The sequence below is a fragment of the Photinus pyralis genome, unplaced genomic scaffold (genome assembly GCF_008802855.1).
Source record: "Photinus pyralis isolate 1611_PpyrPB1 unplaced genomic scaffold, Ppyr1.3 Ppyr1.4_LG3b, whole genome shotgun sequence".
NCBI lineage: Eukaryota > Metazoa > Arthropoda > Insecta > Coleoptera > Lampyridae > Photinus > Photinus pyralis.
Window position 1 is genome coordinate 26319088 of NW_022170510.1, and position 23305 is coordinate 26342392.

Here is a 23305-nt window from a genome sequence, read left to right on the forward strand (position 1 = left end):
AGGGGTGGGAGGTCGAAAACTTAGATTCGTTTTATAGAAATTGGAACTACTTCTCATTTTGCAAGTTTAAACTCTCTATTCCCTATACTAGTATGACTGATGAAGTAAATAGGAATTTAGTGAAGAGAATTCAGAAAAATATAGCCATAGGCCGGCGCCTCGTTCTTCGACCTGACTACTCCACGACACCTATTGTTGTATGTGATTATTTCTGGTTTACCATCATCCATTCCAAGGTCGATTGCCTCTTGGTGGTGAAAAGAAGAAATTAGTATGACATCTTTATTTTCGTTCGTCCCATAAAACTTCATTGTTGTGTTGTTAGTTTATCCATATAATGCCACGCCCACATCTTTCGTGCGTTTTCAAGGAAGGAATTCTTGAGGAATCTCCTTCTTGAGTTCCAAAAGAAGTGAGCTTCCTATCCTTCATATCAGCCGTTATATTACGCCGTTTATATTTCACTTAAGTAACGCATCCGAATATGTCTCGATCTGATCCGTCATTAGCGAAAAGGGAGCGTAAATTTTGATAATAATAATAATTTAATCTCCTACAGAAATACATTCCAATTACAGGGCATATACACATTAAATACCTGGTAAGTGCACACAAAGTATTATGATTAGACTTGAAGATTGAAGTGAACAATAGCAAACCTATGAAAGATCTCATCACTTCTAGTTTCTTCCTTACATTTCAATCTCGATTTCAATTTTATCATTATCTATGAAATTATAATACCCAATAAGCAAATAATAAACTTACAGATGTGAATGTCCAACAATCGAGGCAACACTGTCGCTAACTATGGTGTAAAAATTTGATCACCTGAAAGTGACATCCTCCTCCACAGAAATTGGGTATAAAAGAGCGTGCGTATCGGCATAAAAGTTTAGTCGACTTCTGTTCACTCGTAGCCAAGAAGTGTCTCTCTAGTCCTCTGGTCCTACTGTTCACCCATAGCGTAGGTGCCATCGCCAGCACAACTCAAACGGTACACGTCCACCACATCAACCAAACAATTCAGCACCTAACGCACTAACCCAGCACCACAGATCACATCCCGATCCATCAAGACCACAGTAAAAGACGTATTTTAATTTAATTTAATTAAAATTTCACTGGATTTTACGTATCCATTACATAATAATGGCCTATTCCCTCATATTAGTCACGTCTCAGTCCCGTTCCGTCAAACAGTCTCACTTACGATAAAAAATATATCGTTGCCTTTAACTTAAACCGACACATACAAACAGGAATGTCGAAAATGAGAGCAATGTATTGAGGTAATCAATAAACGCCCATTTAAAATTGTATAGTGTACAATGTTAAGTCAGGGAGTTTAAAGTGTACCTAATTACCCTAAAACACAACCTCACCCCAACGTGTATCTATTTAATTTTTACATCAGAAGTGGAATGTACCCAAATAAATAATTGTTAGTCATTGACACAATAAAATTAAAAAAAAAATGTCTAAAGAATCTCGTTCGCGCCAAGACAGTACCGAGTTAAAAAAAGTGTGATCTGTGAGGTGAAATGCGATGCATCTTGCTTCAGAAGACAACAGAGAAGCTAAGTTTCAGAAAAATTGTAATTAATTTAGGTGCAACAACAGTTAGCTGAAATCTTAACTATAGGAGAGAACAATTTTCGTTTCTATCCCCCGTGTGAGTAGGTGCGCTAGTGAAAATTCTCCTTCAATTTCCCTTTACAACCACAACCACGCCACTTCCTCATTAAGAGTTACAGCAATCATAGCAAATTAGTCTTTTGCAAAATTAGCCATTCCACAAATTTTCGGGAAAGCCACTACAACTTTACAATCAGAGGACAACTATGGCTGATGAATAACCGTCGCCGATGTTTACACATGCAGAATTCGATTTATGGGTTTGAAGTTGAACCTTGTCAGGCCAATCCGCCAGTTTGGTTCGTCATGGTTCACACTCGGGTCACAGCTACCAATCCTGTAAATCTCGGCATTCATTTTCTTGAACTGGCGGTACAAACATGTGCTCACCTGCTCACTACTTACTGACAATTTACTATTCAATAAGCTCTGCCATCTCTATTTTGCTGATACGAGAGGACATTTCTCTTGTAACAGGTAGTCGCTTTTTTTTTAATTTAGAAATTTGCTAGTATAGGACAATAAATAAATAAAGTGCAAAAGGCTTTTTTTTGCTTTAAATTCCTTTTCTTTCATACATATCTAGATAGATTACATAGAAATGCCTACTCGTAACATGATATCAATAAAGGGAATGATGTGTAAGGCCGCACAACCAACGCACATCTAAAAAAGCGTTTTTGTGCAATTGAACGCGAAACAACAACTTCGCGTTCGCCATGGCGGCCGCGAAATTCACTTTCGCGGCCGCTGTCATAGCGACGGCCGTTAAAGTAAAACAATGTCACATATATTTTGACAATCAGCATGTAGGTAATTACAAATCTTTTGGATAAATGTTAATATTAATCGTACAGTTCGTATTGTTACTTATACTTACTCCTGAAAGAAAGTCTAAAGTGTTAGAAGCGTTATACTTTGAAACTGTAACATTTTGATTTTCATTAGAACTCAAACTGACAGGTACAGTTTTTTATACACTCGTTTATATTAAGCATGCACTTTAGCATCGAATACACACTCCATAAGCTTGAACTTTTTAAGGTCTTCGATTTTTCCATAAGGTAAGCTAATAGTACATTTTCAGACAAGGTTCCGGATATCGAAGAATCACTTTCGGAGGCACACATTTTGACTTTTCTTTCACGAAAAATTATTCATTGCTTATCTCATTTCCATGGTAAAATGAAAACTGGCCGTCTTTCTATTTGCGACGAAAATTATTATTTTTGAAATCTCATTTTTATTTATTGACCATTCTACACAATTGCACAAAAAATGTTGTGTATACCACGGCCGCGTCATTCTTTAACGTCCTCAAAGTTGCCTTGCCTCGGCCGCAAGCGGCCTCGGCGCCAATCTTCTTTTCGGTACGTTAAAGAATGACTTCGCGGCCTAAGTATACAAATAACTATTTGGGTAAGTAAGCACGTGCTTGTAATTATTGTACAGTCAGTGTACACGCCCTTTCGGTAATTAAACTGCATGCTAACCCTGTTCACTTAATTATAATAAAACAAAAGACCGCTTATCACTGTAAAGTTATTTCAATTAACAGCCTGAAAATAGTTCTGCACAGTCGATATACAGTGGCCGTAAATGCGTCGATATTTCATACTACAGTATAGGTATGTATGTATGTACTTATCGCTCTCATACGCAATTCAATAAATAAGAATTGAACTTGATAACGGGAAGCGTAGCCATTAACACACGACGAAATATTGATTGATTATCACGATTTACTTGGGGCTTGATATGCTTGAACGAAATGTGTAAATGCCGTTTTTAAGAAATGGTCCAAAGCACAGTAAATGTGTTTTGAAACAATATCAAACAGTTGAAAGTGTGTTTGAGATAATGTTGGAAAACCTCAAATAAATGATCTAATTACAAATTACAACTGGAATTTTGGGTAGGTACAGTAAAGTAAACAACAAAGAATAGTTACACAGTAAGTAGAACAGAGGCACCTCCCCCCACTGTTGACCCTGGGGCACATTGCCCCCCCCCCCGCTGACGTCATCCAAGGTCATGGCCTTGGGTTTTTTGCCAAGGTCTTGGTCTTCCACTTCGGGGTTTTCCCCAATGGTGTGGCCTTGGACTTTCACTTCGAGGTTTTCCCCAATGACGTGGGGTTTTTCCCAAGGTCACTGCCTTGGGTTTTTCCCAAGGTCGTGGTCTTTTACCTTGGGTTTTCGCAATGGTGTGGCCTTGGATGACGTCAGCGGGGTGGGGGGGGCAATCAATTAAGCACTTCATGAAAATGATTGTTAAAAATGTCCACCATCATTTTCAACACACAGTTGCACTTGACGGGTCATGTTTTCAAATACACCTTCTAACATTGCCGGTGGGATGAATTTTGAAGTTCTTCAAGGGTGTGCAAGCAATTTCGAAAAATGTTACTCGTATTCTTTAATGGATTAATGGATTGTTGTAACTGTGATTTGTGTATTGGGGGAAACGCATGATCGCCAACTAGACTAAATTTCAACCTGTCACAAATCTGGAGTAGTTAAAATTTCCTTCGAGGTCGCTATCTCTTTTCTTAGCTCTAAATAGTTCAATAGTTTGAAATTAGTTCGCTAATAACTTACAGAAATACCTTTACACTTCAAACCCAATTTAATTGTGGATTTTCGATTGAATGCACACTTAAACCCCGCGGACTTGAAATACTTCTGGCAATGGCTCTTTGGATTGAATGGTTTGGCGATTGATTCAGAAATACAGGCTGGCTCCGGATGATAAGTCTTCTAGGGACCAGTACAATTTTGTTCTGCAATTGCAGTGGTAGACACTCAATTTCACTGGGTGATTATTAAAACTTCATTCGATATTTATGAAAATTTCTTCATCTGTCGTTTGTAATTTGTTATCGTGGACAATAAATAACATAATTATTTGCTTCAATTTGTTTAAAAATTGTATGCAAAAAAGGGAGGTCCGAAACTACAATAGCTACAGCTACACATGGGATACAGGAGCCGGACCGTTCAAAAATTTCTGCTTTTTCATATTTTAGGTCAAAATTCGCTGTAAGGAGATTGCGATCTGAAGGTGTAGAATTGATCGGTTCTAATTCGCGAAATGGGGCATGTCCTTCAGTTGTTTACTCCGTTTACGTTTAAATTGGTCGGAAGCTCATAAACACACCTATACTAGTTCAATTTGATCCACTTAACAATTTTATTTAATAAAGCGGTAGCGATCGGAACTGCTACACAATCTAGCAATATTCCGTTGAAAGAAAAAAGAAATTATATTTTTCATTAAGTAGTAGTTATTATTGGATTACACTACGGTATTAGTGCTAAATAAGAGCCATCTGCAGCTAACCCGCAAAGCAGCTGTTGTATTTGAAAGCGTAACTTTACAAGAGGTGTGGTGTAGACGTGGAATATGCCAGTGCCCTTTGTGTTTCAAAGTAAATATTGCAGAATGTGACACAAATGAAAGGGGTACCTCATACTTGTGCCAACGCTAACGTCATAGAGATAAGTTTTCACACATATTTGCGAGATCGGCAAACACCTATGACCTAGAGACGTGTCTGTTGTGGTCAATTTATTACTCTTAGATCGAAATTGGATACGAGCATTTGCTTTCACATCGATCGTACAAACACGGGTGCATTCTATACCTCAATAGCATCGTCCTCTTCTCGTTTCGACACACACTAATTTGGTTCAAGTGTCATACAAGCTATAATGAATTTCACTTAAGTACTGACCACTTAATTGATGAACCCTTATTATGAATCTTGAAATATGAAGAGCGTGAGGAAAGCATGAAATCAAGTATGAAGTAAATGAGAGTACATTAGAAACCCTAACGAAATAAAATCTTTGGAAATTTAATAGCACATCATTGCCTTCTACATTGCCATTTATTTAAAGGTATACTATGCGATCAAAAATTAGTTGCCTTTGGAATTTTTGTTTACATGGGTAATCGTACTTAACAAAGGCGACTCGACTGCAACTAATTTTTGATAGCCCGTTATAAGTATGGTTGCTATCAAATCGCACGAGGCTTGATTGATTAAAGGTAGTCAAGTCTCGTACACGGTGCCCCAATGAAAATGTGTACCTTGCCTGTGCAATATTAGATTTGTGTTTGTTTATTAGCTGTAAACCAGAGAATGAGAATATACTCGTATTTCGAAGAATACTGGTGTTGTGTTCATCTTACACGATCTACCTTACATTTTTGCCTCGAAGTATTTCTTATGGAAATAATTCCATCGCTTATTATGATTGAAACCAAATTCGTTCGTTTATTATCCAATCTTGCAAGTTTTATTTGAAACTTTTGTTGGTAGCTCTCTTTGTTACTAAAATATTTGAACTTTTTAAAAATGGCGATTTTAACTTTTTTTGAATTATCTACGAAACGATTTATTTTTTCAAAATATGGCATCGGAATATCCATCAGGATCGAAAACTACACAACTTTGCCAATTTAACCGAATCTGTAAGTATAATAATAACAAACATAAACATGTTATCCTACTCAATTTAAGACACACTGTATATACCTAGAGCGAACCAACTTTTATGCAAAATAAACTCTTGCAATTTTAGCCCATAAGTCAAATAAGAAATGTACTTCAGAATCTTCATGTTCAACTTTACTTAGCCGCCACGTGTTGTTTCATTTTTAGTTTCATTTATTTCCATGTAGCAACCCACAAAAAATTACTGATTCTAATATATTAGCGATGCTAATAACTAATTGATTGAGTATAAAATAGTGCAAGCACCACAATCAGGTAGGTGCTTAACCAGTGAAGTGGTCATTATTTGATGGCTTTAAAGAATGCATTTGATTTTATCACAGCTCTAGCCTTTAACGAATCTTCTTTTGATTCAATTTGTTTTGCAATATGTTTACGTCCCTTCAAAATTTAGTGGAAAATCGTTTCAATCTTTCGTCTATTAGAAAATCGTTGTTCAATTCATCTCCTTTAACTTTTTTTTTTATTAGGAGTTTTATGAGTGCTTTTTAACACAGAGGTCTTACAGCACTGTTACAATAAGTCTTACAGTAACATAAATAGATCTGTAGCTTTTAAATTTTACATTGCGAGACCGTTACATAGAACTTTACAAGCAAGCACGGAAGTTAACAAGCGAGCTTTAGCGAGCTTGTTATCCGTGCGAGCTTGTAAAGTTCGGGTAACGGGTGAGCAGTTGTACAACGTTTTATGGTATTCCGAATCGTAAATCTTTAACGAAAAGTTCTTTTTCTTTGGAAAAAAACGAAAGTTATTCAATCGAACTGGCCGTTGAAAATATTTGGCGAACGTTACTACGACAACATTGTTGTATAAACAAAAAAAACGTTTTGTGTTTTTCTTGAATCCTGACAGAAAATGGATCTTCCAGACGAAATAATCCAAGAAGCGGAAGAAGCTAGTGGAAAATTAATGCCTGAGAAATCCCGAAACCGGTACGAAAAGGAACTGACAGCATTTAACGAATGGAGAGCAAAGAGAGTCGGCGAAATGGTACTGAGCGAGACCGTTGTCTTGGCGTACGTTTCTGGTTTATCAAAAGTTTTCAACGCATCAAGTCTATGGACTAAATTTTCAATGCTGAAGAAAGCTCTCATAGTTAATGGCAATGTTGATATATCTAGGTTTGTTGCGAGAACAATAATCACCGCATTTGCTGTATCTACCTAATTTAATTGGTTTTATAGATTTGGAAAGGTTATCGCGTTCATGAAAGCTCAAAATGTTAATTACGTGCCGAAGAAATCTAAGATTTTGTCTGTTGAGGACACCCGCAAATTTATTTTAGAAGCTTCAGATGATTTTTTGCTCTGCAAAGTTGTCTTGATCTTTGGACTGTATGGGGCTTGTCGCCGAGATGAATTACTTAAGCTAATTGTGGATGATATTGAGGACCATGAGAAGTACGCTCTAGTAAAGTTGCAAGATACGAAGACTCACACTTCTAGATCGTTTATTATTCCTGATGCAAATGGATCTTTGAATCCTTATGAGATTTATAAAAAATATGCTAAATTACGTCCTCTTGATGTTGGAACGAGACGCTTTTTTTTGGGATACAGAAAAGGAAAGTGCGTTGCTCAGCCGGCTGGAATGCATACCATTGGTGGTGTACCGCGAAAAGTAGCAGAATTCCTTGGTCTGGATCACCCTGAAAAGTATACTGGGCACTGTTTAAGACGAAGTGGTGCTAGTATGGTTGCGGAATCTGCTGGAAATCTTCTGCCAGTAAAACAAATTGGTGGCTGGAAGTCCTCAAGAGTGGCAGAGGGATACATCGAAGCGTCAGTGAAGAGCAAAATGGCAGTTGCAGCAATGATACCCCTGGCGGGGCCTAGCAATATCCACTCAACGCCAAATGGGGCTGTTGCATCGTCTTCAACTGCTGGACTAATGATTAGTGGGAATTCTAACTGCACGATTGAAGTGCATATGTGTAAACATAATGAATCACAGATCAATAGAAAGGTGTTTACGATTCAGAATACCATAAACTACTATAACAATATCGATAGGACAGGTAAACAATTTAGTACAGGAATCGTTAGTAACATCATGGTCTAATCTCGATTGTTGAGATTTGGGACAGTCCTGCAATATATGTCTAACGGTCAATATCACATTACACTGTTCACACATAGGTTGAACGCTGTTCTGTAGTAGAAAATCGTGAGTCAATCTTGTGTGGCCCATTTTTACCCTGTTCAGCACCGTTTCTTCTTTTCTCGTTAGTGTAGCGGAACCGGTCCATTTCAGAGGACGAGGGGGAAGGAAGTATTGTTTTCGTTCTGCCAGGGCTGTCCAGTGGTCTAACCATTTCCGATGGATTGTACCCTGTAGTAATGATTTACAGTTTAACTTTACTTATAACTTATAAATATCCAACCATCCTCAATAGACGTCGTAGTCAAAAATCAACTGTGCATTGATAATACTCAACAGCTAAAATTTATTGAAACCACTATAGGTTACCAGTTTCGGACATCGTTTTAAAAAGCCTTCAAGACAAATTAGATGTACAGGGTAACAAAATAAAATCGCTAGAGGTTTAAGTGGAGGTGTTAAAAAAATGTAATTTAGATTTAAAAAAGGACTGCGTTCTGTTGGAACAACGCTCTCGGAAAGCAGAAGTCACATTTTTGCGATAGTCATGAACTTTTTTTATGGGCAATCTGAAAACTATGGTACAAAGAAACCATATTAATATAACGAACCGTGGATATTTATAAAACGGCAGATCAAAAGCCATGGAAGCTTTATAGGGGAGCAGATAGTGTCCGTCTGTCCGTTCATGAAGATGATAACTGCCAAGCGCTTGGATCGATTCGGTTTAATCTTTGCCCAGGACGCTTAATTTTATGCAACCAAAATAACTTCTTAAAACAAATGAGGATTATGCTGTCCTATTAATTAATTGGAATATTATTTTTTGGGCGCACAATATTGTTTATTGGCTCAAATATTGCCCGTGTTAGTTCTCAAGTTTTAATCTGGATGATTGGAGTCAATGCAATGTGCGTAATTTCCACACGCTCATTATCAATGCGTTTTTGTTCTTCTAATTACTCAGACGCTTTCCAAGGATTGGTTAAAAAGAAGTCACTAATCAATAAAAATTAGGTATCGCCATAGTTAATTTAAATCTCATTTGTGGACGTAAAAAATTAACTTGGTAATTTTCTGAGAGAAAATTAATGAATAGAGGAACTATTTTAATTGATTTCTCGGCTTCCGGTCATAAAAATCTGAAACTAGCCTTAAAATTCATGCTAATTAACCGTGTTTCATTTGACACCAAATCAGACTAGGTTTGCTGCAACACATCTAATTAGCAACATTTAATTATGCTTACTTTCTTTGCTGAATTAAAATTTCGATAGGTGTTAAAACCAATCGCGTCCCGGTGTTTAGCCATCAAGCGACAGGTTAGCTATATCAGGTTTGTCTATGTGTAAGCGAGCAACGTTGTCTGTTTCCATTCTAGTTTTAAATTGAGCAACTAAAATAGGTCCATCATTAATCAATGGAATTGAAATCGTAGAATATTAATTTTCCTCCTCTATCAATCGGAAACAGCTCTCGCATGTTACAATATCGGCTACACAGAAAATTAGTTGCAGTATCTTGATTTCCTTATCGATGGCTAAAACAGCGCTACAAATTAAAGGTCTTTACTTTCCAATTGTAGATAAAGCAGGAATTTTATTGTCGATGAGAAAATTCTCGCACGCAAACTACAGCCGAACCTAAAGAAAGGTACACTTCAATTATGCGAAATGCAAATCACGGTAGTTACGATAAGAAATTAAATATATATAAAGTTAAAATCCTCACTATTGTAGTTTATAGGTAAATCCGCCCTAATTACTGGGTAATCCCCAACTTAAGCAATCCAATAGGGTAGATGACAAATTTTTTAGAACCAGTTATAACTGTTCGTGTACCTCTACTATTACTTTAAAATATGATATTTCAGCAAAATAAATCATATTGCAAATTTTTGCAATTTAAATTGTAGATTTTTATTCTAGCGCCAAAACGCTGTTTTGTGTCATTGCGACGTCTGTGACTTCACAGTCCTGACAATTATAAAAACATCACCCCAGCGTAATTAGTTTAAAAGATTTCGTGATGAATAACTTACCATGGAGTACACTTTGTCGTGGTGTAGGGCTCATGAGTCACCTTTTCTGTGGCACAGCTAAGTATCCCAAGCGGGTAAATCTGGTTCCAAGGATGCTGTATCATTCAAATGCTTCATGGAGTAGAGAAATCCAAAACCGTTTTCGACGATTGATCATTAAACGTAATATAACAATAATAATAATAATGATTTATTCCCTACTTCTGTACAAACCAATTAACTAACAGTATAAATAAAATTATAAAATAAACAGAAGAAACCTATTACAGGTGTCGGGAAGAAAATAGAGCGTTTATACAATAACTAAAAAAATAATATTTTTTTTTTCCTTAATAATGTGAATAGAAATAGAAATAATATGGATGATGAAATGTGAACTAAGAATTGGTATCATGAAAGCTATAGAACTCTTTTAATGAGTAAAATTCCTGCGATTTTAACCATAATTTCAGGCTGCGTTTAAATTTGGTTAATGATTGCTTAGATGTTATGCAGTCAGGCAGGTGATTGAAGATTTTGATGCCTATATAGGAAGGGCAATTTTGTAAAAGCGATAGGTGTACTTTTGGAAGTCTTAATTGAGTATTTGACCTTGTAGGATAATCATGGACGTCGGACGATTTAGTGAGAGATTGTTTGTTTTTGAAAATGATAATAGATATTTTATAGATATAAAGGCTCGTTAAGGAAAATATATTTAGCGATTTAAATCTTTCTCTGCAAGTGTCGCGTTTGCCTATATACAGCAAAGTTCTAACTGCTTGTTTTTGTAACTTAAACGCGGCATTAGCATGAACACTATTTCCCCAAAATTCTAACCCATATGCAAGCAAACTTTCAAATGCAGAGTAATATACAATCTTCGCCGTTGCTGCTCCTAAACTGTCTCTTATCTTCCTGATTTGGTAAACAGCCTTTGCTAGTTTAGGACATAAATTAGTGACATGTGATGACCACGATAAATTTTCATCTATCGTAACACCTAAGAATTTTGTGTTATCCACAGATTTAATTATCTGATTTCCAACATTTAAATGGAAGTCGAACTGTTGTGCTTTAGAAGTTTTAAACAAAATCGCAAAGCATTTATCGAAATTGAGAATTAGTTTATGACGGTACATCCACTTTTGTATTTCAGACACCTTATTTGCAGCATAATCATGCAGAGTATTAAGACACGTGCCCTGAAAGGCAATAGAAGTATCGTCCGCAAACAATGTTAAATTTATGTCTGGAAATGAAGTCATTAAGTCATTTATATAAATTAGAAATAAAATGGGACCCAGCACGCTGCCTTGTGGGACACCTCTTTGAACGAAATTCTTATCGGAGTGCATTTTGTGAAATATACCTTTCTCTGATAATGTGGTGATTTCTGTAAACTGTTGCCTATTACATAGGTAAGATTGAAACCACGAAGCAGCTATACCTCTGATGCCGCAGTTGGAAAGTTTCTCTAACATGATATTATGGTCAACACAATCAAACGCCTTGGAAAGGTCACAAAAAATGCCTAAAACGAATTGTTTTTCCGCCATAGCTTTAACTATGTTCTCCATAAAATTCCAAATCGCTACTGAGGTGTTCTTATTTTGCTGGAAACCGTATTGATTATTTGCAATTAAGTTATGAGATTGAAGAGCGTAGTAACCGTGCTTTCATGGCCTTCTCCATGATTTTTGATATGACAGACAGCAGTGAAATTGGCCTGTAATTGTTCAAGTCTCCTTTACTACCTTTTTTGTGGAGAGGAATGATCTTAGCAATTTTTAGACGCGTTGGGAAGATTCCATTAGAAAAAGAAGAATTTATAATTTCAGTTAACGGGTACTTTAGCAAATCCCGATTTTCTTTAATTAAAAATAACGGAATGTTGTCATATCCAACAGAATTGTTGTTATTTAATCCCTTAATTAAGTTGTCAATTTCATCAACATTAACTGGGTGAATAAAAAATGAACTACATAAGTTAGCGTTTGAGGAAAGTGGTCTGATGTTAACTGGTATATCTTTTGTTAAATCCACAGCAATGTTTGTAAAAAAGTTATTGAAGGCCGAGGCCACGTCGCCAGGGAAAGTAAGAGTTTTATCCTCGACTTCCAAAACAATGTTTTCGTGAAGCGGCTTGGGTTGTTTTGACTGTTGATTGATTACATCCCATGTCGTTTTTACTTTGTTACTTGATCTCAAAATCTTGTTATGAAAGTGCGAAGTACGTGCTACGTTAATGATATGTTTTAAGATAATTGAATAACGAGTTACGTAGTTTAGAAAATTAGCATCCGTAGAATATTTCTTCATCTCCAGTAGCCATCTTTTGTTTTTGGAAGAGGTTCTAATTCCTGATGTAATCCACAAATTTCTTTGAATATGTGTAGTGATGCAAGTAATCAAAGGAAAAGCCCTTTCAAAACATTTGTTAAATTCTGAGTAGAACGCATCAACCATAGTATTTGTGTCATTGGCAGAAAGAAGATCTTTCCAATCAACCTTACCAATAAGGCTGTTAAACTGTACCTTATTTTTATGTGAGAAATTTCTATGAGCTTTTCGGGTAGTAGACGTAACAGTTTTGTTTTCTGTTAAAGTGACCATTTGTGAATGATGATCAGAAAGGCCAGCATGTACATTGCTAACATTAAGTAAATTGTGAGATGATAAGTTTGTAAAGACGTTATCAATCAATGTGGCAGTCGTAGACGTTACTCTTGTTGGCGTAGATATCGTAGCTTTCAGATTATACGAAGTTAGCAAGTTTACAAATTCGTTCTTATCGGTCGTATTATCCAGTAAATTGATATTAAAATCGCCACATAAAATAACGTCACTGTTTAAGCATATTATACTATCTAAAAGTGAATACAAACATTCAAAAAATAAATTTATGTTTCCACTGGGGGATCGATAAACACAGACAACGATTAGTTTTCCATACTGGGCTGCTACGTACTCAAAGTCTTTTTCAAAGCATGGTATATGACAAAATTTAAGTTCCTTAAAATTATAATCAATCCTCGATAACATCACTACACCACCATTTTTGAAACTGTTTCTACAAAAACTACACGCAACATAATAGTTTTCAATGACCACGGTAGAAAGCTCGGCATCCTTCATCCAATGCTCCGTAAAACAGATCGCAGCGATGTTTTGATTCTTTGTGTGTAAGGTTTCTAAATATATTTGAATGTCATTCACTTTTGGTTTTAAAGCTTGAATGTTTTGGTGTATGATTGTAAACTGTTGGATCGTACTCACCGCTCCCTATTGTTCTAGACGCTTGGAATCGGACTTGCTTCTGGTGATAATTTCGTTTATGTTGGATGAGGATGAAACTTTAGTAAACAGTTTGCCAAGGTCGTTAGGTGAAGTAACGCCTTTAGAATGTAAATCCTCAATTGTAAATTTTCGGCCATTTATGGCCAGCTTTTCGTACTGAAGATGCGCGCGATGTCCTAATTCCTTGGATTTAATTAAATAGGGTTTTAGTAACGAACGTTTCTGCAGCACAGATTTCGAAAAGTCATGCGATACGGAGAACGGTGTGTTTTTCAGTTTATACGCCTGCTTTATTATAATATCCTTGACTTTGAAGTGATTGAATTTAACAATAATCGGTCTTGTAGTATTATTGTTCGGGCCTAATCGATGAGCTCTCTCCACTTCCGTATCATGAATTTGCATCCCATATTCCTTATGAATGATTTGACGCACGTTCGACTCAGTAGTTTCCCATGTTTCTTTTTCATGCTCCTCTACGTTGTAAAAGATAACATTGTTCCTTCTGGATTGATTTTCTAGATAATCTATTCTATCCTCCAGCAGATGAACTTGTTGGCGAAGGCACGTGTTTTCATTTTTTAATTCCTCGATCGTTGAGGACAACAAAGCAACATTGTTGTTCGTGACATCGGTTTTGCTATCTAGGTCATTCAGTTTAAGTAATATTAAATCAATTTTATTTTCCATTTTACGATAAACGTACGTGTGTACACTACGAAAGCTAACACTCTAATCTATATATACAGGGTGGTGACTTGCGTAACGCATCATAGGGATTTCAATGTAAAATTCATAACATGCGATTATTGGCTCCCCAAATTATTTTATTTTATTAAAGTGTTATGTAGCAAAACATTTTTTTACGTCTATCAACCGTATTAGTTTTCAATTTTTTTTATATAAAGACGGAAAATTGGAAAAATAAAACCCGCATCTTTTTCAATACCTAATCTGCGATGCCATGGAATTTTCTAAAACAAAAAGATATCAAGTTATCAATTAGCAGCAGTTCGAAATTGATTTTATGATCGCCTTGGTTACATTTTTGCAGTTAATGGTGACTTATTCGAACATTTATTGTAAATTGTTATATTAGGAAACCGTTTTTAGTAATTTGGTCTTTCTTTATGTTGAATTCGCTGTTCTAATACTTCTTGATAGAATTTGATTTGTTTTATAGCAGACATTCCATGGCATGACGGCATAGTTTTTGTATTATAAAATTCCATGGCATCACAGATTATTGAAAAAGATGGGGGTTTTATTTTTCCAATTTTCCGTCTTTATTATGAAAAACATTGAAAACTAATACGGTTGATTGACGTAAAAAAAGTTTTCTACAAAAAACCTTAATACATTTTTGCTCTAAAATAATTTGGGGAGCCAATAATCGCATGTTATGAATTTTACATTGAAATCCCTATGATGCGTTACGCAAGTCACCACCCTGTATATAGAAATGGATATATAGAAAACTATATTGACATGAGTAGCACATTTTTCACGTACGTTAACTCCTGAGGCGTGCGGTAGACGACAATTTGGACAACTTCCGAATCCGATTGAGCCATTTGCCGATAGAGTTTCGAATAATGGGACTAGATCATGACTTGTTAAATGTGATAAAGGAGACTTTATCGACACTAGTACTCCTTTGGACTCTGAGGGGTTATAAAAGTAGCTTGATGGTAGGGCAAAAAGAATTGTTTTCTTCGTCGACAACTAAGGAAACTGCATCGAGCTTTGCGTGAACCTTATGTTGCGGGCAAATTTTGACTTAACTGTGAATAAGTTGCCAGAGTCTTCTGTTTGACTGCACCCAATGTAAGGTTCCATAAGCGTGCCCCCCATAAAAACTGTTTTTCCAAAAAAAATTATTGTTTTAAGAACAACTTTATAAATTTAGACCCTAGTTTAAACCTTTATCTACAAAATGTTCGTAACAGAAAACTCTTAAAAGTGGACATAGCTTGTTGAATCATCTCCATATAATAGCTTCGATGACCTAAAAACAAAGCATCTTAATTACACATTCCTCTTAAATAACTACATTTCTTTTAAAAAATCTAAACTTAACTTAAAAACCTACAAGACTTATGGCAGTTTTTTGATGAACAAATCTGTGTTTGATGCAAGAAATATTCCCAACATCATTTCATCAATGTTTGGCAGAGCATTCGTATATACCACCCACTTTCCATTCTTATTTGGTTTTAAAAACTAAACTTTAGGATAATATAATCACTATAAAATGGAGCAAGCACTAAATTAAAAAACGTACACAAACTCTACAAACGCACAGAGGATTAGGATAATGACGTCACGCGCTCTGATTGGCGTTTGATATCACGTGACAAATGTCGTTATTTTTTAATTTTATTTTTACTAAAATATAATAGTTTCTCGTGTACATTACCAAAGAAAGTTATTTTGCGATACCCTGACACCTTACTCTATCTTATGAAACAAAAATTTATTTATTCTTTTTCCACTGTCATGTACCCTATTGCCAGAGATTAATAAATATTGATGGTGGCAGTTAAAGTTCCATGCGTTCTAACTAACGCTTTCAGCTGTTTTAGTAAAACGAGGTGCAAGTGGATATGGAGAAAGAAGAAAATAAAAATGGACAACCTACATCCACGGCGCGGTAAAATTGCATTGTTAAATTCCAACAATAGATGGAGCTATTTAAAAATTATGAGGATCTTTCAACAAGCAATAATAATCCTTTGTAATGGAGAAAATAAATCGGGTCAATTGACAATCCAAAAATAAATATATATGTAGATAGTCATAAATAAAGATTTTAAAATTGCTTTGGGCTATCACATTTTATTCTACAACAAACCCATCCAAGCGGTACACCTAATCTTGTGCTAAGATGGAAAAATATCAATATCTATGAAATGATTGCGTGTCAGGGCGTTTCGAAATCGCCAACAGTCTCATTATTATTTTAATTTTCGATTTGGCGTTTCGAAATCGCCAACAGTCTCATTATTATTTTAATTTTCGATTTTTCTTTTAGCGAAATGTGTTTTTCTGTTATTAAGATTCGATTCGCATCAAAACGTCGTCAGGAAACATTCAATAAAACATCTAAACAAACAGTTTGAATATTTTTCGTTCAAGGAAAATCGATATTGCCATTTTATTTTACATTGATGGAAATTTTATTTTACAAAAACATCCGTAAATCAGAAGCTGTTTGTGGAATGAACTGGTAATTAGTTCACGTAACAAATTCGTAATGGCGGTATCCTAATCCATGTAGCCTAAAATGTCGAAGGTCTTGGAGTAATTATGTGTGCTCTGTCTGTATCTGGACTGGTTAACTGAAAATATATGAAACCCTATTTATAACACCATACACCTTTATTGCAGTTTAGACAGGCTAATTGAACCCTGCCATAGAAACGACTAAAATATCTTGATCGGTTTGGAAACGTTCATAAGGAATACAAGTAATTGACTCCTTATCAGACGTTTTTAACATACTTGCACCAGTAAAAAAGAAATAAATCGAATGATTACCAATCAGTACTGGCATTAGGATAATTATCCATCCGAAGAAGCCTTAAACCATTAATGACCTACTTAAGTTATGTTAGTGCAGATGACAAATACCGAAGTTCCCTACACAAAGGCTGATCAGTGGAAGGTAAAGTTCCACAATATCAAGCATTATGCGAAAACATTTCTTATATAGGTAATACGTGTATGAAGCATTTTTTTTATTTCCACAGCGGTTGGGTATGATTTACTGCTGGAAGCGCAATATAAGTCGCCAGTATCAGAACATGACATAACTCGTTTTTATGAATCCTTTGTTTTCGCGAAGCTAGGAAATTTTAACACGTTAGAAGAATATTAATCTGTCGCATATGGAATGAATTTGGTGAAATTTGATGTGAGGTGGGTGTATTTTAACCTATACAAATGCAAGGTAGATAAGTACTCATGTACGAAGAATTTTTGATTCATTTTGGATATTAGTAGGTAGGTATACGTTGAATTGCAAACGTTTACAATTTTTCAATTTCTAAACGCTTTGGAAGCTATTACCTACCAAATCCTATTTCCATCAATATGTATGAGTGCGGCGAGTTTAAGCGGAAACGTGCATGTGTCACTTTATATTAATACATTAAATACATATAAATGTGTAAATATTGGATTTGAACATTTGAATTGAATTTGAAATTGCGACCGGAGGTATTTAACTCGAGAAATAGAATATTTATTACGTTGCAATGCGATTTGGCACGTTCTCTGCCGGCAAAATTGAATAAACCGATACAACGAAATATTGAAGGATCCTTAGATTTTACAGTCACTTTTTAACGGCCATTTATTATAATCTTACAAACTACATTTTATAGTTTATAGTTTTATAGTGCATCAAATTCATATCTTGGGCATTGAGATAATGCTCTTAGGGTGGAATTCATAGATATTACTTAAGTTACACTTACTTATGTATGAGTAAAGCGTAAGTCTAACTTAATTAATATCTATGAATTCCCCCCAAACTCCCTTAATCTTGGTCCAATGGTCTTGGTCTTTTTCCCAACGACCTCATTGCAAGAATAATGATTTTGACATGTTTCGATCAAAATCCATGTAGTCGCCAAAAATAGATCAAATTCATGTTTTGGTCATTAAGATAATGCTCTTGCTCTTTTTCCCAACGACATTGGTGCATAATAATAATAATAATAATAATAGAGAGATTATTGCCCAACAGAACAGAATATTCCAATTACAGGGCAATACATAATTAATATGTAGATAACGCGCAATTTTAGAAAAAAAGAAAAAGATAGAAACACAAGAAAAACTCAAAATATTAAATAACAACAAAATAATTAAATTCATATCTAAAAAAACAAAATTAAAATGTGGACAAAATGTAAATTATATTATATGCATGAAATAAACAAGTTAAAAAGTCATTATGCAAACATAAATGACGAGAGCGTATTTTCCTCCTAAAAATATCATAGTGTAATAATATTAATGCTAGGATCGGAAAATAATACCGGTAGGCACGGAATCCTTGGACCAAATGAGCCCTATATCACCCAAATCGGTTCAGTGGTGTAGAAGGAGTACGTTTGACAGACGGACGGACGACAAAGTGCAGCCAATAGCGAATTTTCACTTTGAGGAAAATACGCCAAAAAGTAACATGACATTTTCACTGTGACATATAACTTTGAAGCACGGCGGATATTTCAGCTAAGATACCATGTTGTATGTCGCACAAACTAGAAATGTTATTGAAACTGTGACACATCTGCTGGGTAGGTGGCCTCTTTAGCAAGCTGGTGCGCGCCTTCTCACAGTAAAATGTGTCTACGTGACGAGTGTGGTACTTCGGAACCAGAAAATTGAATGAAGAAAGCAATCCTATGTAGTCAACTTCATTATGCAACTTGTATAGCAACTGTAGTCTCATGATAGTTCTTCGATCTTCCAAGGCTTGAAACTGGAACGCTTCGTTAATAACGCATTGTTACATCCTTGTGGAGGATAGACCCCATCGCACTTAAATGACATGAATTTCAGGAACAAATAACGATTTTGACATGTTTTGATCAAAATCCATGTGGCATCAGAAAAAGAATTTAACGTATTTGAAACACACACACACACACACACACCCACGCGGTTGTCAAATGTGCACGTGATCTTTTAACATCAAGATAATGCGTTTCAAAGCTCCAAATTTATGGGTAAAGAATAATTTTGGGTACATTTTGCACTCAAACTTTTCACCTAAACCACAGAGAGGAGTTATATTGAATTGGCACACATCTAAGAGTCATAGAGAATAACATAGCGAAAGTCCGAACTCGATACATGACCTAGGGAATGAAATATTAGATTTCTATTATGTTGATCCCACAGTTTTTCCTGTTCCCGATTAACTCGAAGTCCTATAATTTTTGTTCCTGTTGAACCAGCTTCCTGATAATCAATAGCGTCCGTTGTTAATGTCCAAAGTACCCAAACATCAAAGTTTTAAACAATCGCCCGCTTTTACAAAGAGTTTAAGCGCACACGGACGGATGGACGGACGACAACACAAAACAATAAAGGATCTAAGGGTCCTTAATAATTGAACATTCCAGTGCTTTTTTGAAATATAATTCAACAATGGAGCTAATTGAGCATCTGTAGATTTTTAGTCAGTGGTGCAGTGAGGTGGGATCTGCAATGGAGTGGTATATCTCGAAAAGAAAAAAAAACAGAACAATAATTAATCAATTACTGTTGAAGTTGCGGTTAGTTCCACATTAAAGAGCCGGAAAAGATACGCACACTTATGGGATTATTTCGCATGAAGAAATTGACCAAAAGTCACTATAATAGTTACTCCCAGCTTATAATTTCGGTCTCAAACATTGCGATAGGATTTTTACACGTCTTACTTCCTTACCCCGTATCTTGCGTTATTTCTGTATTCTCCAGAATTAAATTTTGCCTCCATAACAAGACACAACAGGTTTTTTTGTTAAAGTGTTCCGACACGCATCAATGGGAACATATTGTTGTGTGAACTGCAGGTGGGTCTCGTCTCTTAAGGTTGAAATAATGCCGCCGATGAGAGCCACCCTGTAGTTATTTTTTATTTCTTAAGATCCGTTGAATTCATTTGTTCGTTTCGTTATGTCCGTTCTGTAAACGGGTTGTGTATGGCGCTATGTCGCCCATGTCAAATGTTTATTACAGGTTTTTGTAATTGCGTTACTTTTATTTGGTAATTCACCTTTGTAATCTCTGGTGGTGATTAAATTATGTGTCAATTTGAAACCCAATTTTAGATCCAGGTTCAAGAATATATTTCAGATGCATCCCTTAAGTTTGTTGTACTCTAATGGGATTTCTAATCTGTTTCTAAATTTATGTAGCTTTTCCATTAGAATTTACGGACTTTGATTGCGGCATTTTATTTTATTTTGAGTGTGTAAAGTCAACGTCAGGATATCTCTTTGTGGTGGGACTCAGCTATACCCTGAGTTTGATTTAGAAAGTTAATACAATTGAGAATATATTATGGTAATTGTGAGCTAGCTGGGTACGAGTTCGTGCAGAATTGTTTGTATTTTGTTTTTATGTGCCCGAAGCAAAGGGTTACAGCAATATAAATATGTAAAAATTAACATTGCATTGCATAAAACAAAATTAAAGAACAAACCCACACTCAAACTGAAGGGGGAGGTGGGAGGGCTCCGACAGGAAACATCAGTGTTGGCTTTGGAGTTGATTTATTCTCCAACTCAACAAAAATTACAAGAAAGTGAAATAATAATTCAGAATTGTACACAGTGCGATCAGTAACAAGCTAATTCGTCCTATTTTTGTTACGAAATCTAAGATGTATGATCCTGTGAAATATGGAATGACGGCCGTAGGTACTCCAGGAAAAAGGTATTTGAGTGTAAAAAGTGAGTATAAAAAACCAAGTATAAAATACCAAAAATGATTACTGATAAAAACGAGAAGTGGACATGTTGTTGCGCACATTGCTTTGTTATCATATTTGTTATTCTTAGATAGTGACATCTAGCGATCGCCAATGTAATGAATTTTAAGGCAGCGTTCACGCGGTCTATAAATAAAATAACGTCCACAATGTTAACTTACAGAGTGATTCCTTATTACTTGACTTGATTGTTACTTTCCTCGTGTCTTCCAGAGTTACATTTTTCAAAGGAGCTGGGTAGCGCTTAACTTTATGGTAAGTTATAAGGAGGAACTAACCGCTGTGAAGGATCAAGCCTGTAGTGCATTTAATCCCCAGGTTCTACGCCAACTTCACTCTACAAGAACACAACAATAAAATCGAACCGAAAACACTGCAGTAATTATTGTAATCGTGATGAAGGTTGTGAAAACTTGAAAATTTAGTGGAAATAAATTACATTGCAAGAAGAAACTTGAGAGTGGTAGTTCATGGAGAATAAAAGTAGAAATAGGCTGGGAAAAAACAACTTTCAGAGAGAGAAAAAAAAACCTCCCACAAATTAATATTAAACTGTATAGCAAAGTTGATTGTTTGTAATGATATGAATGCACAATGTAAAATTATAACAATATTGACAAATATATATTGACACAAAACCGATATTCAGCCATTATATGTCAATGGTCAACTAAAGGAATCGACTAGCCATAGAGTATCACCAAGGTGGCACTTCTAAAAGACATAAACACATGTACACACACACATCAATTTATATCTCATACGTCAGTTGGCTAATCTGTACTTTTACCTGAAACGCAGAAGTCGAGATTCACTATTATCCGGTTCAAATAGTGCAAGGGGCATTATATTAATCAACATTACAACAAAACAACGAAACATATCGTGGCCAAATATTAGTATATAGTAAGTATTTAAAACAATGCCAATATACAACAATGTTAACATGCAGTCAAGGAAAAAGCAAGTGAATCAGGTAATAATGAAAACACTACCAAACAATAAACATTAACGCTATTTTCCATACGCGTGATCCGTTGAAGTTAAATCATGTCAATTTCTAAAAAAAAAGATTGAAACTCATACAGAAATATAAAATGTTGCATATAAAACACAAATACATTTAAAAGAAATGCAAAGTTTACTACCTTCATTAAATACCAGAAAAAACACAAGAAGCATAAAATATACGATGGTTTCTCTGTAAGCCTAACTCAAGATGCCAAACGTAACCAGCGTTGGTCTTTCCAGATGCCGTTTTTCCCTTCCAAGTCGCGCGGTTGCCAGCTCTCAAAAATGTGTGCATCATCGGCGGTTGGAAACTCTGAAGCCCTTTTTCTTTTACAACCCTGAGCTAGCTGGGCATGTAGGCGGCGGGCCTTTAGACAACCCAATGCCACATAAATTCACCACACCTTTTTTAACTTCCCCCTTACGAATAATTAGGAACACCTCATTCGGAGTAGCCGGCAGAATGCTCGAAACTGGTCTAAGTTAATTCCCACAGATGAAAAATTCACCTCAACCCAGGTTCGAACACCAGACCTCCAGGCTATGTAGCGCAACGTTCTACCACTCAGCCGCACGACTATGCCTATGAAATAAAACTAACAACTGCTTTCAATAGAATGCCAATTCCTCGGGTTAACCCCCACGTATCCCAAACCCTTGTCAAACATGGTCCTATTCAGTACTGGGTTTTGAAAGCCATGACCCTTGGGGAAAAGCAGTTGACACTGCCGCATCTCTACATCAGGTTTTTAACGTGACTAAATGGGCAATGATCTCGAACGAAGCCAGAAAAAAGGTACAACTTAAAGAAGCAACAAAGAGAACAGTAAAGGACGTCTGCTGCATCGAAAGGTGTTATGTCGAAACTTTTTTTAAATGATAAAGTATTGTAAAATTGTTCCTAAATGGAAAAAATTGTAATTTCAAAGAAAAATGGGTTAACCAGTACCTAGTGGTAGTGAAGTACGGCGAAAAACCTTTTCTGGTAGTTAAATACGGTGGTGGTAGGGAATCGACTTGCAAAGGAAAACCAAGGAAACCGGCAAGCGCGCCAAACATATCCGTAGGTACAGCCATTGAATTGTACAGCTATAATTCCCAAGCTTTCATTTTCATAACGGCTTAACTTACACACATCAAAATATATGCAGGGATTCTAAAATTTGGGAACTGCAAATAACGAGAAAAAAAAAAGATTGATGATGATTGATTG